Raw genomic sequence first — 14,699 nt, 5'->3', positions numbered from 1 at the left:
GAAACTTAAGGTTATTCAAGTCATAATAATTTCTTACTTGTTCATGTACGAAACATCTTATTCAGTTTAAGGATCCACCACTCCTGTGCATTTATCTCAGGATAGTCTCACAATTGTTTGAAATGACATATATAATTTTATATATATATACATATATATATATATATACACACACACACATACTATAGTATATAATGTATATAGTTATATGTTAATATATAGTTATGAATATAACTATACTATACTATTGTGTTGTGAGATTCACTCAGTCGTGTCCTACTCTTTGCAACCCCATGGACGGTAGCCCTGCAGGTTCCTCTGTTCATGGAATTCTCCAGGCAAGGAATACTGGAGGGGGTAGCCACTCCCTTCTACAGGAGATCTTCCAGACCCAGGGATTGAACTCAGGTCTCCTGTCTTGCAGACAGATTCTTTACCATCTGAGCCCCCAGGGAAGCTCTACTATACTATAGTATACTATATATATAATATATTATATGTTAATATAGCTGTAAGTTATAATAAGTTATGTTATATGACTATATTAATATATATGTATATAGTTATTTGCTTTGTGTTGTTTCTAATGACAAAATTAAACACTGAAATGTTCGTCAGTAGAGAACTGAGTAGATAAATTCCCTGGAGGTCGAGTGATTAGGACTTGGTGCTTTCACTGCTGTGGCTTGGCTTCAATCCCTGATCTGGAAACTGAAATCCCACAAACCATGCTGCGTGGCCTAATGCATGAAATAAATGAAATTAAAAGTAAATCATTGTCCAGCCATGCAGTTAAATACTATGTGCCTGTCAAATAGAATGAAGCATCTATCCATGGATTTGGAAAGATCTAGGGCTGTTGGGAAAAAGAGGTACAAACTGTGTGGCTTAAAACAATGGAAATGTATTGCTCATAGTTCTGGATGCTAGAAGTTCCAAAGTCAAGGTGTTGGCAGGGCCCTGCTCCCTCTGAAACTTAGAAAACGGCGCCTTGCCTGATCTCAGCTTCTGGTGATCATTCGTAGCAAAGCCCTGGCCATGCCTGCCTCTGATGTCAGTCACCACATCACAGTGTCACCAGGCATGTACGTCCTACTATAAGGACACCAGTCACACTGGATTAAGGGCTAATCTACTCCGCTGTGACCTCATCTCAACTTTATTTACATCTACAATGACTTTATTTCCAAATAAGGTCACTTTCTAAGATACTGGGGGTTAGGAGTTCAGCATATCTTTTTGGGGACCCAATTCAATCTATAAAAATCTCCAAGATATAAGTTAGGTTTTTACCTGATTTTCTCAAAACAAGGTACAGAGCAGAGTTTATAGCACCTTTGTGTGGAAGAAGCGCACAGTAGTGCCGCCCTCAGTTGCGTCCACCTCTGTGACTCCATGGACTACAGCAGGCCAGGCTCTTCTGACCATGGGATCTTTCAGGCAAGAATACTGGAGCGGGCTGCCATGTCTTCCTCCAGGGGATCTTCCTGACCCAGGGACTGAACCTGGGTCTCTTAGGCCTCTGCCTTGGCAGGCAGATTCTTCACTGCTGGCGTCAGCTGGGAGGCCACCTCACTGTTATCCTCTATTCATTTCTGCTTTCTCCCCCAGTAGCTCTTATCAAAGGTTCTCTGACACAGGCTTTATTTCACTCGGGATCATTGAAATCCTGTTGGTGGACAGTCAGTCTGATATTCCAGAGAGTTTCAAGGAGAGGTAATGCTGAGGGATTAAGATCTAGAATAGAGTTGGCATGGGAGGAAAGAAACCTCCTCCTCAGGATGAAAAGGAGGTCTTTTCCAGGTCCAAAATTAGGAAACCCACTGTTGACACATGGGTGGAGGAGCCTGGCAGTCTATAGTCCGTGGGGTTGCAAAGAGTCAGGCATGACTGAGCAGCTTCACTTTCACTGTTGACAAAAAATGTTCTAAATTGTATTTTGATGCAATTTTCTCTGGAAGGAATAAATAGTATGCTGTCTAAATGGGATTGGTAAGAAATAAATTTGAGAAATAGTTATCATGATCCCCCTCTAAAAGATTCACAATTCATATTAACATAGTTAAGACCCTAAGGAGTCCTTAATGTAAAGAAATTTGTTGAACTTAGAGTTTATAAAATGTTCTTGGCCCCACATGATTTTCTTAGAGTATTCTTGCAAATCTGAGATTCCAAGGAGCACAGTTTGGGAAAACTTACCATAAATATTTCTACATCTCATTCACCAAGAGTTTGGAGAGTCATTTGGGAAAAGGAAGTGTTTTAATAGAAATGAAGTCATCTGAGTGGATGAGATGGACTATTTCTGGGAGCATTCATTTATTTAACAAACATTTATTGAACACCATTTAGAACAATAAACTAGACTAAATATTTTTTCGTAAAACATAAGGATTTTGTAGACTCCTTTATTAATATGAATCACTTTGTAATTTTGTTTTAAAAAATTGTAGACATTTTCTGGTACATTCTCCTTTACAGAATATTCAGTTTGATTAATCCACACACTAGCTTCATTTATTGTCTCAGAATGTACCAGATTAGGAGAACATGGAAGTATTTATGTTTCAAGTGTACAGTACAGCAAATGTTTAGTTTTAGAATGTGCGCCTGTGTGCTAAGTTGCTTGAGTCGTGTCCTACTCTTTTCAGCCCTACGGACTGTAGCCCGCTAGGCTCCTCTGTATATGAAATTCTCCAGGCAAGAATACTGGAGTGGGTTGCCATTTCCTCCTGCAGCAGCTCTTCCCAACCCAGGGATCAAACCCATGTCTCCTACATCTCCGGCCTTGGCAGGCAGGTTCTTACCACTAGCACCACCTGACCTACTTAAATGAATAAAATACAACAGTAGTGTTAATGACAAATATAAATTATCTGAGGTCAGAACAAGACTTCTGATTAAACACAGCAAATTGAGCCTGTGTATTTCTGCACTCTCCTAAAGCTCATCAATGGCAGCAGTGGAATGAAAAGAGGAATAAACCCACTCTGACAAAGAGAACACGGTAGGTAATAATAGCAGCCAAGAGATGGCCACGTGGTTCTAGAAGGTGGAAAGGGCACGACTGAATGGTGAGATTTAGCTCAGCAGAGAAAGGGAAGCCCAAATGCCTGCAGTGAGAGATGCTCCCCACCCCGCCCCACGAGAAGTGGACCAGCTGAACCATAAATACCATGAAGCTCCAAGATAGGAAGACACTGGTTATCCCTGAAGAACCAGGGTATGGGATGGAGCTAAAAAGCAAAGAGTTGAATGACAGTAAGTGACAATAAGACTCCAGATGCCCTCTGCAGCCAGGAACATCAGGCATACCCCTCCAGCATCTGGGAGAAGGCAGGATGCAGCCTGATCCTGAGGCTACTAAAGCGTAGGCCTGGGGCTGCCCACACCCGGGTCCCTTCCAAGGCCTTCTATGTAATTGTGCTTCATAATTTTATATTTGTCTGCAAGAGGGTCCTCCAAATGACGTAAGTTTGAGATCCCACAAAACCTACCTCCATCCTAGAGAGGGTGGAGAGATTGAACCCAGGAGACACCATTTTAAAAACAAGAGTTCAGTTTAGTAGCTCAGTCATGTCCGACTCTTTGCGACCCCATGGACTGCAGCACCCCAGGTTCCCTGTCCATCACCAACTCCTAGAGCCTACTCAAACTCATGTCCATCGCATTGGTGATGCCATCCAACTGTCTTATCCCCTGTTGTCCCCTTCTCCTCCCACCTTTGATCTTTCCCAGCATCAGGGTCTTTTCCAGTGAGTCGGTTCTTCACATCAGGTGGCCAAAGTATTAGAGTTTCAGCTTCAGCATCAGTCCTTCCAATGAATATTCAGGACTGGTCTCCTTTAGGATGGACTGGCTGAATCTCCTTGCAATCCAAGGGACTCTCAAGAGTCTTCTCCAACACCACAGTTCAAAAGCATCAATTCTGCGGCACTCAGCTTTCTTTATAATCCAATTCTCACATCCAAGGGGGAATTTTTTTTTTTTTAACTATAGCTGATTTACTGTGTTTTAGGTATACAACAAAGTGATTCAGTTATGCATATACATATGATTTTTTTTCACTCTCTTTCAGATTCTTTTCTCTTATAGTTTATTACAAGATATTGAGTATAGTTCCCTGTGCTACACAGTAGAGCCTTGTTGTTTATCTACTTTATAAGTAGTGTATGTATGTTAATCTCAGACTCCTAATTTATTCCTTCTCGCCCTTTCCCTTTTGGTAACTGTAAGCTTGTTTTCTATGTTTGTGAATTTGTTAATATTTCCGTTTTGTAAATGAGTTCATTTGTATCATTTTGTAAGATTCCATATAAAACTGATATTATATGGTGTTTATCTTTCTCAGACTCACTTTACTTGTTATAATGATCTCTAGGTCCATCTATGTTATTGCCAATGGTATTATTTAATTCTTTTTATTGCAGAGTAATGTTAATATTCCATTGTATTTGTGTACCTCATCTTTATCCACTCATCTATCAATGGGTATTTAGGTTGCTTCCATGTCTTGGCTATTGTAAATAGCTTTGCAATGACTTTGGGGTGTGTGTGTCTTTTCAAATTAGAGTTTTCATCTTTTCTGGGTATATTCCCAGGAGTGGGATTGCTGGATCTAGTTTTAGCGTTTTAAGGAACCTCCATATTATTTTCCATTGTAGCTGCACCAATTTGCATTCCCACCAACAGTGTCAGAAGGTTCCGTTTTCTCCACACCCTCTTCAGCATTTTTATTTGTAGACTTTTTGATGGCAGACATTCTGACCAGTGTGAGGTGAAACCTCATTGTAGTTTTGATTTGCATTTCTCTGATAATTTACAATATTGAGCATCTTTTCATATATCTGGTGGCCAGCAGTATGTCTTTTTTGGAGAAATGTCTACCGCTGCCAATTTTTCAGTTGGATTGTTTGATTTTTTGATATTGAACTGCATGAGCTGTTTGTTTACTTTGGAAATGAATCCCTCGTCAGTTGCATCATTTGCAAATATTTTCTCCCAATCTGTAGGTTGTCTTTTTGTTTTGTTTATGGTTTCCCTTACTATGCAAAAGTTTTTAAGTTTAATTAGGTCCCATGTGTTAAAAGCAAGAGGATTGTGTGAGAATCTACATGAAAAACATTTCTCTTCCATTCCTGCCACATCTTAGCTCCCAGAACACTACTGCTTCTAAGTTGCTTCAGTCATGTCCAACTCTGTGAGACCCCATAGACAGCAGCCCACCAGGCTCCCCCGTCCCTGGGGTTCTCCAGGCAAGAACACTGGAGTGGGTTGCCATGTCCTTCTCCAATGCATGAAAATGAAGAGTGAAAGTGAAGTCACTCAGTCATGTCCGACTCTTAGCGACCCCATGGACTGCAGCCCACCAGCCTCCTCCGCCCATGGGATTTTCCAGGCAAGAGTACAATAGCCACACTATACTCCCAGGCAAGAGACTATAAAACACTGACCAGCTCAAAGCCAAAGATCTACAGAAACTGACATTTACGCGGGCCCACCTGTCTCTTCAGGGGATTCAACTCTGACCCAGTCTCCCTACAACAAAGTTCACTGGTTGACAAGTCCTAGAGCTTAACAGCCTTACTTTTAGTATGAATAGACATTCAAGAATCACCAGAGAAAAGCCTTCAACAAAACAGAAAAAAAGCAGCAGAAATTTCAACAATAAAAATAAACCTTTTAAGAAATATCTTCAGGAAGAAAAGACAAAATACTATATTCATTTAAAAACTTTATATGCACTCAGTCACCTCAGTAGTGTCCTACTCTCTGAGACCCTACAGACTATAGCCCGCCAGGCTCCTCTGTCCTTGGGATTCTTTAGGCATGAATACTGGAACAGGTGGCTATGCCCTCCTCCAGGGGCTCTTCCTAACCCAGGGGTGGAATCCTTGTTTCCTACATCTCCCCCATTGCAGGCAGATTTTTTACCCACCGAGCCACCTGGAAAGTTCCAAAGCTTTATATATATATATATATATATATATTGCTATTGCTAAGTCACTTCAGTCGTGTCCGACTCTGTGCAACCCTATAGACGGCAGCCCACCAGGCTCCCCCATCCCTGGGATATACACACACACACACACACACACACACACACACACACACAATGCATACATATATAATACATATATAGTATACCCAAGGGCAGGGCTTCCCTGGTGGCTCAGATGGTAAAGAATCTGTCTGCAATCCCAGAGACCCAGGTTTGATCCCTGGGTGGGGAAGATCTCCTGGAGAAGGAAATGGCAACCCTCTCCAGTATTCTTGCCTGGGAAATCCCATGGACAGGGGAGTCTGATGGGCTACAGTCCATGGGGGTCACAGAGTCGGACACGACTAAGCAACTAACACACACATATATGTAAGTGTTTCCCTGGTGGCTCAGACATAAAAGAATCTGTCTGTAATGAGGAGACCCAGTTATGACTCTGGGTTGGAAAGATCCTCTGAAGAAGGGAATGGCTACCCACTCCAGTATTCTTGCCTGACAAATCCCATGGACAGAGGAAGCTAGTGGGTCACCGTCCATGGGGTTGTGACTGAGTGATGAACACACACAAACACATATAATATACATCCATGCATACTATATATACATAAAATACATATGTGTGTGTATATATATATACACATATTCAAAAGATAAGACAAAAATATTGAATATTTAAAATATTGCTGGTAGATTGAAATATAACATTGAGGAAATTTGACTGATAACAAGGATTCCAGGAAAAAAGTGTGAAGAAAGTGAAAGGAAATTATTAAAGAAATAATACAAGCAGATGTCCCAACTGTGAAAGTTTGAGTTTCCAAATTACAATAGTCTACTAAATATCCAGTGCAATAAAGAAATAAGTTAATAGTAATAACATGATAATAATGGCTAGTATTTACAGAGAGCGTTTGTGCCCAGCATGGTTCTAAACATCTTGAAGTATTCCTCTTATCCTCACCAAGACCCTGATGGGGGTACTAGTATTAACCTCATTTTACAGCCAACAGAGGCATAGAAAAGTTGAGTACCTTGCAAAGTAGAGAGCTAGTTAAGTGACAGACCCAGCAGTCTGGCTCTAAAATCTGGCTCCTAATCACCACACATTTTTGCCTCTCCAGAAAAAGAAAAAAAAAAAATCTTGCAAAAATCCCAATTATTCTGAAATTTTAGAACGCTAATTCTTCCAGGTCACACACCCAGGACTGGGAACAAGAATGTCATCAGAATTCTCAATAGCACTTGATGCACAGCAAGTGGCAAGGGAGCGATCACTCCTGATCTCTAAGGAAAAATCCTTTCCTGTCTAGAGTTCTATAGCAGGCCCTCGGCAAGGAGAGGCATGTCAGTCATGTAAGGCTGCAGACATTCGCTCCCTGTGCACTGCTTCTCAAGAAGCTACTGGAAGACTAAAGAATGAGGAGGATGTGGTGTCCAGGAAAGGAAGAGCGGATCAGAGGAAGATCCTGGAAAGTGGTAAAGGAGACCCCGGGGTAACAGCTGTGCTACCTGGAAAGCTCCCAGACAGCACTGGAAAGAGGGCCTGGGTCTCAGAAGGGGTTATGAAAGAGGAAGAGGAGGAGGAGGAGGAACTGAGAGATCAGCTGGAGGACTGGATCGTCTCGAGAGACATTTTCCAGTCCTGGCAGCATGTTTAGGAATGAATTCACTCTTGGTACATGGAAAACAGGAAATGCAATAACAAGGCCCTTTCAGACTCAGAGAAAATAGTTGTACAATAAGTGAAAGTTAATCATAATATGATGTATGCTGCAGTGCTGAGGAATACTTATCTAGTTATACCCATGCAAGCACCAAACATTTTATTAGAACTATATTGGGTGAGTGGAGGAAGGGAATATGTATTCTTTCCTCTGCTTAATTTTTTTCATGTCATGGATCACTTTCTGGAATTCTCCAATTATTCGGCTACTTGTTGTTTTTTATTTTTTCACACCAGAATGAATGTAATTTCCTAAGGATGGGGACTTGGTCTTATCCATTGATATGTCCCCAATTATTTCCAAAATGGATGGGAGCAAAGCATGTTTAACTGAAATAAATCACCATCCTTCAGATAGAAAATCAACAGGCAATGTCTAATATTGGGAAATCTTAAAATAACAGTACAAGCATATCATATCAAATAATACCAGCAGAAACCTGTAAGATACTTGAAAACAATGTCTTCTGGGGAGCAGCAATTGGGAACACAAAGGGATAAAGCAGGAGAGAGCTGTGTCCATTATAAGCTTTGTAATATTTTCTGGTTCTTAAAATATTAAATATATTACTTTGATAAACAATGATTAAACCTTGAAAAGAGAGAAAATAAATGGAGAGTATAACAGTATGTATAGTAAAATTTCATTTTACATTTAAAACATTTTGTAACAGTGTTTTAGAATGCCTTACTTCACAACATTATGTAGAATGGGTTGAGTGAGGTAAGACATTAGAGAAAAGAAAACTAGGAAGACTTTGGGATGGTTAAGATGAGACCCTGAACTAGGTGGATACCTCTGAAATAGGAGTAGTGACATAGTAGAACATATTTTGGAGGTTTAAAAAGTATTTTAAAAGATATCCAGGAGTGACCACATATTCCACGACCATCATCTATAGTCATTCTCAACTAATTTTTCAGGACTTGGGAAATAGTGCAATGCTTATAAATTAAATACTTAAAAGAAATCAAAATTTACCCTGATTTGTAGCAACATTCCTTTCAGGACATTTTTGCAGTTCTATTGTCTGTGATAAGCAAAGTATTTACAATTGTTTGACACACAGGCTAACTTTCAAAGCAGGAGATAGAATTGCAGTATCCATATTGTATGATTACTTACAGTTCCGCAAGTTTAGGACTCACTAGCTTTCAGGAGTCGGCATCCTCTGATTGTAAGAAATCATCTGCCATATTCCTGATAAAGATCTCAAGTTATTTCTCAGCCTTTTGGAATACTAAAACACCCTGTTTTTCCTACTCTATAATCATTTACATTATTCTGCCTTGTATAATTTTGAATGGTTTTCATACCTCTTATGATGAAGTCATTTAGACCAGTTTTTATATCATAGATATGTATGTACTCAATATGGATTTTTTGAGTTGAATTGAGTAGTCGCCATTTGTAAGTGCTTATAGAAATTTAATTACTTAGTTTGCTGAAGTTCCAATACTTTGATCACCTGATGGGAAGAGCAGACTCATTAGAAAAGACCTTGTTGCTGGGAAAGATTGAAGGCAAAAGGAGAAGAGGATGGCAGAGAACGAGATGGTTAGATAGCATCACCGACTCAATGGACATCAGTTTGAGCAATCTCCAGGAGATAGTGGAGGACAGAGGAGCCTGGCATGCTACAGTCCATGAGGTCACAAAGAGTAGGACATGACTTAGCAACTAAAGAAGAGGAGAGGAACTCAGTTTCCTCACTAAATAAGGAATTAAACTAGATTAATTGTTTTTGCCCCTCTTGCACGTTAGAAACATCTTGAGACTTAGAAAACTTCGATGTGCAAGTCCAAAAAAAAATCTGGGTAATTTTTTTAATTCCCCTGTTGCTTCTAGCAGAGATTGAGAGCTCCTGAGTTCAATTACGAAAGCTGAGTTTGATTCCCAAACCTGGTTAGGAAGCACTAAGAAGCACTTCTAAAAGTGCCTCCCTTCCAGCCCCAAACTCTGATTACGACCAAGGGGCACTCAGACCACTGCTGTTGATTTTTCTCATACAGTGAATTTGATTTAAGTTACAGAAGCAAAGAGCTTGCAGTGGGTGATCCACTTGGAGAAAAATGTTAAGTTTGGGCTTGTGTACAAGGAATTGGGGTTGCCCTGGTGGCTCAGTGATAAAGAATTCTCCTGCAGTGCAGAAGATGCAGGTTGGATCCCTGGGTGGGGAAGATCCCCTGGAGAAGGAAATGGCAGCCCGCTCCAGTATTCTTGCCTGGAGAATCCCATGGACAGGAGCCTGGTGGGCTATAGTCCATAGGATCACAAAGAGTCAAACACAACTTACCAATTAAACAACAACAACAACAAGGAATTACAAAGTTGTAGGAAGAGTGTAACTCTCTTTTATCTCTACCCTCCCGTATGACATGCTTCTCTGTCAATACTGGGCTTAATTCCTGCCTGGAATGGAGATTTGGGATTTGAGCCAGTTGACACCTACAAGCTAGTTCCAAACCCCTAGGGAAACACGGAATAACATTCAGTTCAGTTCAGTTCAGTCACTCAGTGTCTGACTTTTTCTTTTAATTCAATTAATTGATTGATGACTCTGCCAGGTCTTCGTTATCGCGCATGGGCTTTCCCTAGTTGAGGCAAGTGAGGGCTACTCTAGTTGTGGTTTGCGGGCTACTCACTGGGGCAGCTTTTCTCATTGCGGACTCCAGGCCGTGGGCTTCAGTAGGTGTGGTGCTTGGGCTTAGCTGATCCCCCACATGTGGGGTCTTCCTGGACCTCGGATCACATCTCCTGCATTGGCAGGAGGATTCTTAACCACTGGATCACTCAGAAAGTCCCACTATCATGTTTTATGCAACCCTTATGGCAGAAAGTGAAGAGGAACTAAAGAGCCTCTTGATGAAAGTGAAAGAGGAGAGTGAAAATGTTGGCTTAAAGCTCAACATTCAGAAAACGAAGATCATGGCGTCTGGTCCCAACATTTCATGGGAAATAGATGGGGAAACAGTGGAAACAGTGTCAGACTTTATCTTTTTGGGCTCCAAAATCACTGCAGATGATGACTGTAGCCATGAAATTAAAAGACCCTTACTCCTTGGAAGAAAAGTTATCATCCTGGATAGCATATTGAAAAGCAGAGACATTACTTTGCCAACTAAGGTCCGTCTAGTCAAGGCTATGGTTTTCCAGTGGTCATGTATGGATGCGAGAGTTGGACTGTGAAGAAAGCTGAGCGCCGAAGAATTGATGCTTTTGAACTATGGTGTTGGAGAAGACTCTTGAGAGTCCCTTGGACTGCAAGGAGATCCAACCAATCCATTCTAAAGGAGATCAGCCCTGGGATTTCTTTGGAAGGAATGATGCTAAAGCTGAAACTCCAGTACTTTGGCCACCTCATGCGAAGAGTTGACTCATTGGAAAAGACTCTGATGCTGGGAGGAGTTAGGGGCAGGAGAAAAAGGGGACGACAGAGGATGAGATGGCTGGATGGCATCATGGACTCGATGGACGTGAGTTTGAGTGAACTCCGGGAGTTCATGATGGACAGGGAGGCCTGGCGTGCTGCAATTCATGGGGTCACAAATAGTCGGACACGGCTGAGCGACTGAACTGAACTGACTGATGCTTGCCAAAGATAAGCATTGGTCTTATTTAATGGTAAACATTGTCACAGTCTCCTCCTCATACCACATATTGTAGTATCCCTAATACTAGTTTCACTATGAGTTACTAAAGAACAATGTTTATTTAATCATACTATATAAACTCATGGAAGCTTCATGACAGTCAGATAGGCTGGGAAAGCCTGACTTGGCATATGAGCAAACTGAAATTAAAACTTGTAATAGCCAAACCATGGTCTTTCTGTCACCTGGACAGAAAGTGTTCCTTCTGTTCTAGTATATCCCACTGTCTCTTTTGTGGTAAGAGCGGAAACTTTTCCTCCTTCGAGAACGTCAGATTTGTGGGGCTTCCCTAAGGTCCAGTGGTTAAGAATATGCCTGCCTATGCAGGAGACATAGGTTCAGTCCCTGGGTCAGGAAGATTCCATGTGCCACGGGGCAGCTAAGCCCATGTGCCACAACCACTGAAGCCTGAGTGATGCGCAGCAACGAAGACCAGTGCACCTGAAATAAGTTAATTATTTAATTTTAAAAATGAACATTAAAAAAACAAAGAAAGTCAGATTTCAAGTTCTGAATGTGCCGTTTACTTCCTGATGAACCTTGCCCTTGAAGAAGAATGTCTGGGGTGCTAGATGTTCCAAGCAACTGAGGCAATGCAATTTGTATAATAAATTTCTATGTTACTTAGGTTTGTCTTTTTTCCACGTGAAAATCACTGCGTTTAAAAACTACAAATTTCCTATAAAACTTCTTAACAGCATAACTGTGAGTTTGATTTTTATTTTATCAACATGCAGAAGTGTTTGACATGCTAGAGTCCAAGGTTTGTTTTTCCATGTTGGTGGTGTTGGTGCTTAATACCTGGTTCTTGAAAATAAAGAAGTCATTTGTGTTAGCAGTCATAACACATACACCATGCTCATCCTGTGTACAATTTGACCTTGTGGTGCTGAAAAAACAGATTTTATGTGGGAAAAAAACAAAAGGAGACTGAAATGGTTATACAGAGGGGTCTAATTACAGGTATTTGAAGCATAAAATCATTGTTTAGAATCTCTTTGCAGAGAAAAGCTTGTCCTCTACCAGCTGTATTTTTTCTGTGCTCTTTTCTGCTTTTGTGGAAGTCAGCTTCTTTGTTACCCTTCCAGTGTTTAAATAGACTGGAGCTATATTTTGAGAGACAATTAGAAAAACTCTAGAGTGCTACCAAAGGTTGCAAAAGACGAAAGAACTGTTCTAACTAATCCTCCTAGTTTTGCTTCATTTCATTTGTTTTGTTATTGGAGCATTGTTGCTTTACACTGCTATGTCAGTTTCTGCTGTAAAGTAGGTGAATTTGCCGTACATACACATATGTTTGGATTTCCTTCCCGTTTAGGTCACCACAGAGCCCAGTAGAGTTCCCTGTGCTATGGGGAAGGCTCTTATTAGTTATCTATTTAATACAGTAGTAATTGTGCTTCATTTTAGAATGGACGATGGAAGAAGAGAAGACCTGAATGGGGAACGATGACCCTATTTCTAGCCCCGATTCTGCCACAAATGTGATGTAAACCCCTGGACATCTCACCTAACTTCCCAGAGCCTGTATCTCCTGTGTGTGAAATGAAGGCATGAGGCCAGACTTGTTCTTCCTTCCCACCTGCATAGCCCATAATGCTATGTCTCTACAGGTCTCAGGTTTCATCTTCTTTCTACACTGAACATCTGTGAAATCTCACATTCTATGTGCATCCTCGCCTGAGACGTTTTGCTGCCACTAACACCATTTTTAAATTGTGATCCTCAAGCTTCCTTCTAACAGAATCATCTGGAATGCTTATTTAAAATGCAGAATCTTGGGAATACCCTGATGTTCCAGTGGCTAGGACTCGGCACTCCTTACTGCCAGGGCCCAGGTTCGACCCCTGGTTGAGGAACTAAGATCCTGCAAGCTGAGCAGCAAAACAAACAGACAGCGAAACCAGAATCTTGAGCCTTGACCCAAGCCTCTTAAATCAAAATCTTGAGGATGGGAACTAATGTATAAGCAGAATGACCATAGTTAACAGTATTGTAAAGTTCTCACCACACACAAGATACATATACACACACACGCACACACACACACACAAAATGATGGTACTATGAGGTGTTAGCTACCTGATTACAGTAATCATTTTACAAGATATGTATATATGTGTGTGTGTGTATATATATAATAATTTCCTTGTACGCCTTAAACTTACACAATGTTATATGTCAATTATATATCAACAAAGCTTGGGGAAATAATAGTCCTAAAAAAGTCTGTGTAATGGGAGGAGGGATTCAGAAATGTGTCTAGTGGGCTCTGAGGAGATCCCTATTTCCTCTCAAGTTTGAGAAGGACTGTGAATCCAGGAATAAACTGTCAAAGAGGGGAGGGAAGGGTGACAGGAGAAATTGGTCATCGCTACCTAGCTTTGGATGCGGAGGAAACAGGTGGGGCGGAAAGAAGGCTGCACTCTGGGTGGTGAGGATGCCCCCTGGAGAATGCGCCTCTCTGCTCATTGCCACCTGTTCTCATGCTTGAATGGACTGAAGTCAAGCACTGGCTATGAGAACTATTATGTAAAACCACCCCACAGCTACAGCATCACCGTGGGTACACTGGGACCCTAGCTTACGTTTTCCATAATATTCAAAACCAGACGAGTAGCTTGAGGTTCCGTTTTATGAATGAAGAAATGCCCTTCCTCAAGAAGCCGAGAGAAAGCAGGTAAATGGTGACCATTTCAGATTTCTGGAGATTTTTTTTCAATGAGTGGAAATAAACCCTTTGGTGAGTCAAAATATATTCTTTTCATGCTGGGGATTTTGCTCAAATTTTCTTTATCCTGGTTTGGGGACTGTTATTCAGAATATGTAGATGAGATTATTTGTGAGAATACATGGAAAACCCATACTTGGTCAGCGTGATTTCCTACCACGGGTTGATAGTTCTTTAGTGATTATTTCTGTAGGTTCTATGACAACGTCGTCTTTCTAGCACAAATACAAATACATACGAAATAGAAAAAGAAGGGAAAATTTCATCAGTCAATGTTTTAACTGCAGACAAGTTTGAGATCAAGCCTCAAAGAATCCAGCTCATCTCTTGATTAACCGGGTATCTCACGCTCGAGGACCCCTGACATGCCTAGCATTGGGTAAAGTTCAAACCTCTGTATCACTTGGGTGAAGAGTCCCTCAGAGGGAGGAGCTTCCTTGGCTTAGAGGGATCTTCCGAGAACTACAGACATGTGAGTGCCCCCAGCACAGGGTAGCATTGTGTGGGAAAGCCCAGCAACCTCAAAGGACCTAAAGGAGACTCTGATGAGGAGTGGCAACAACCCAGTGGGAGCACTCTGGCTTTGCACT

General features: G+C 41.1%; 1 long non-coding RNA gene across 4 annotated transcripts in view; it reads left to right on the top strand.

Moving 5' to 3' along the window:
- LOC121820148 (uncharacterized) overlaps window positions 1-14,152 on the top strand; it is an 85,856-nt gene extending 71,704 nt beyond the window's left edge. For all 4 annotated transcript variants that reach the window (XR_006060573.1, XR_006060572.1, XR_006060571.1 and 1 more), the window contains one exon: window positions 12,789-14,152. This is a non-coding gene — a long non-coding RNA (uncharacterized LOC121820148). The remainder of the gene's footprint in view (window positions 1-12,788) is intronic.
- The last annotated feature ends 547 nt before the right edge of the window (window positions 14,153-14,699 follow it).

The sequence above is a fragment of the Ovis aries genome, chromosome 8, assembly GCF_016772045.2.
Source record: "Ovis aries strain OAR_USU_Benz2616 breed Rambouillet chromosome 8, ARS-UI_Ramb_v3.0, whole genome shotgun sequence".
In the NCBI taxonomy this organism is placed as follows: domain Eukaryota; kingdom Metazoa; phylum Chordata; class Mammalia; order Artiodactyla; family Bovidae; genus Ovis; species Ovis aries.
This window is presented reverse-complemented; position numbering and strand designations above follow the sequence as displayed.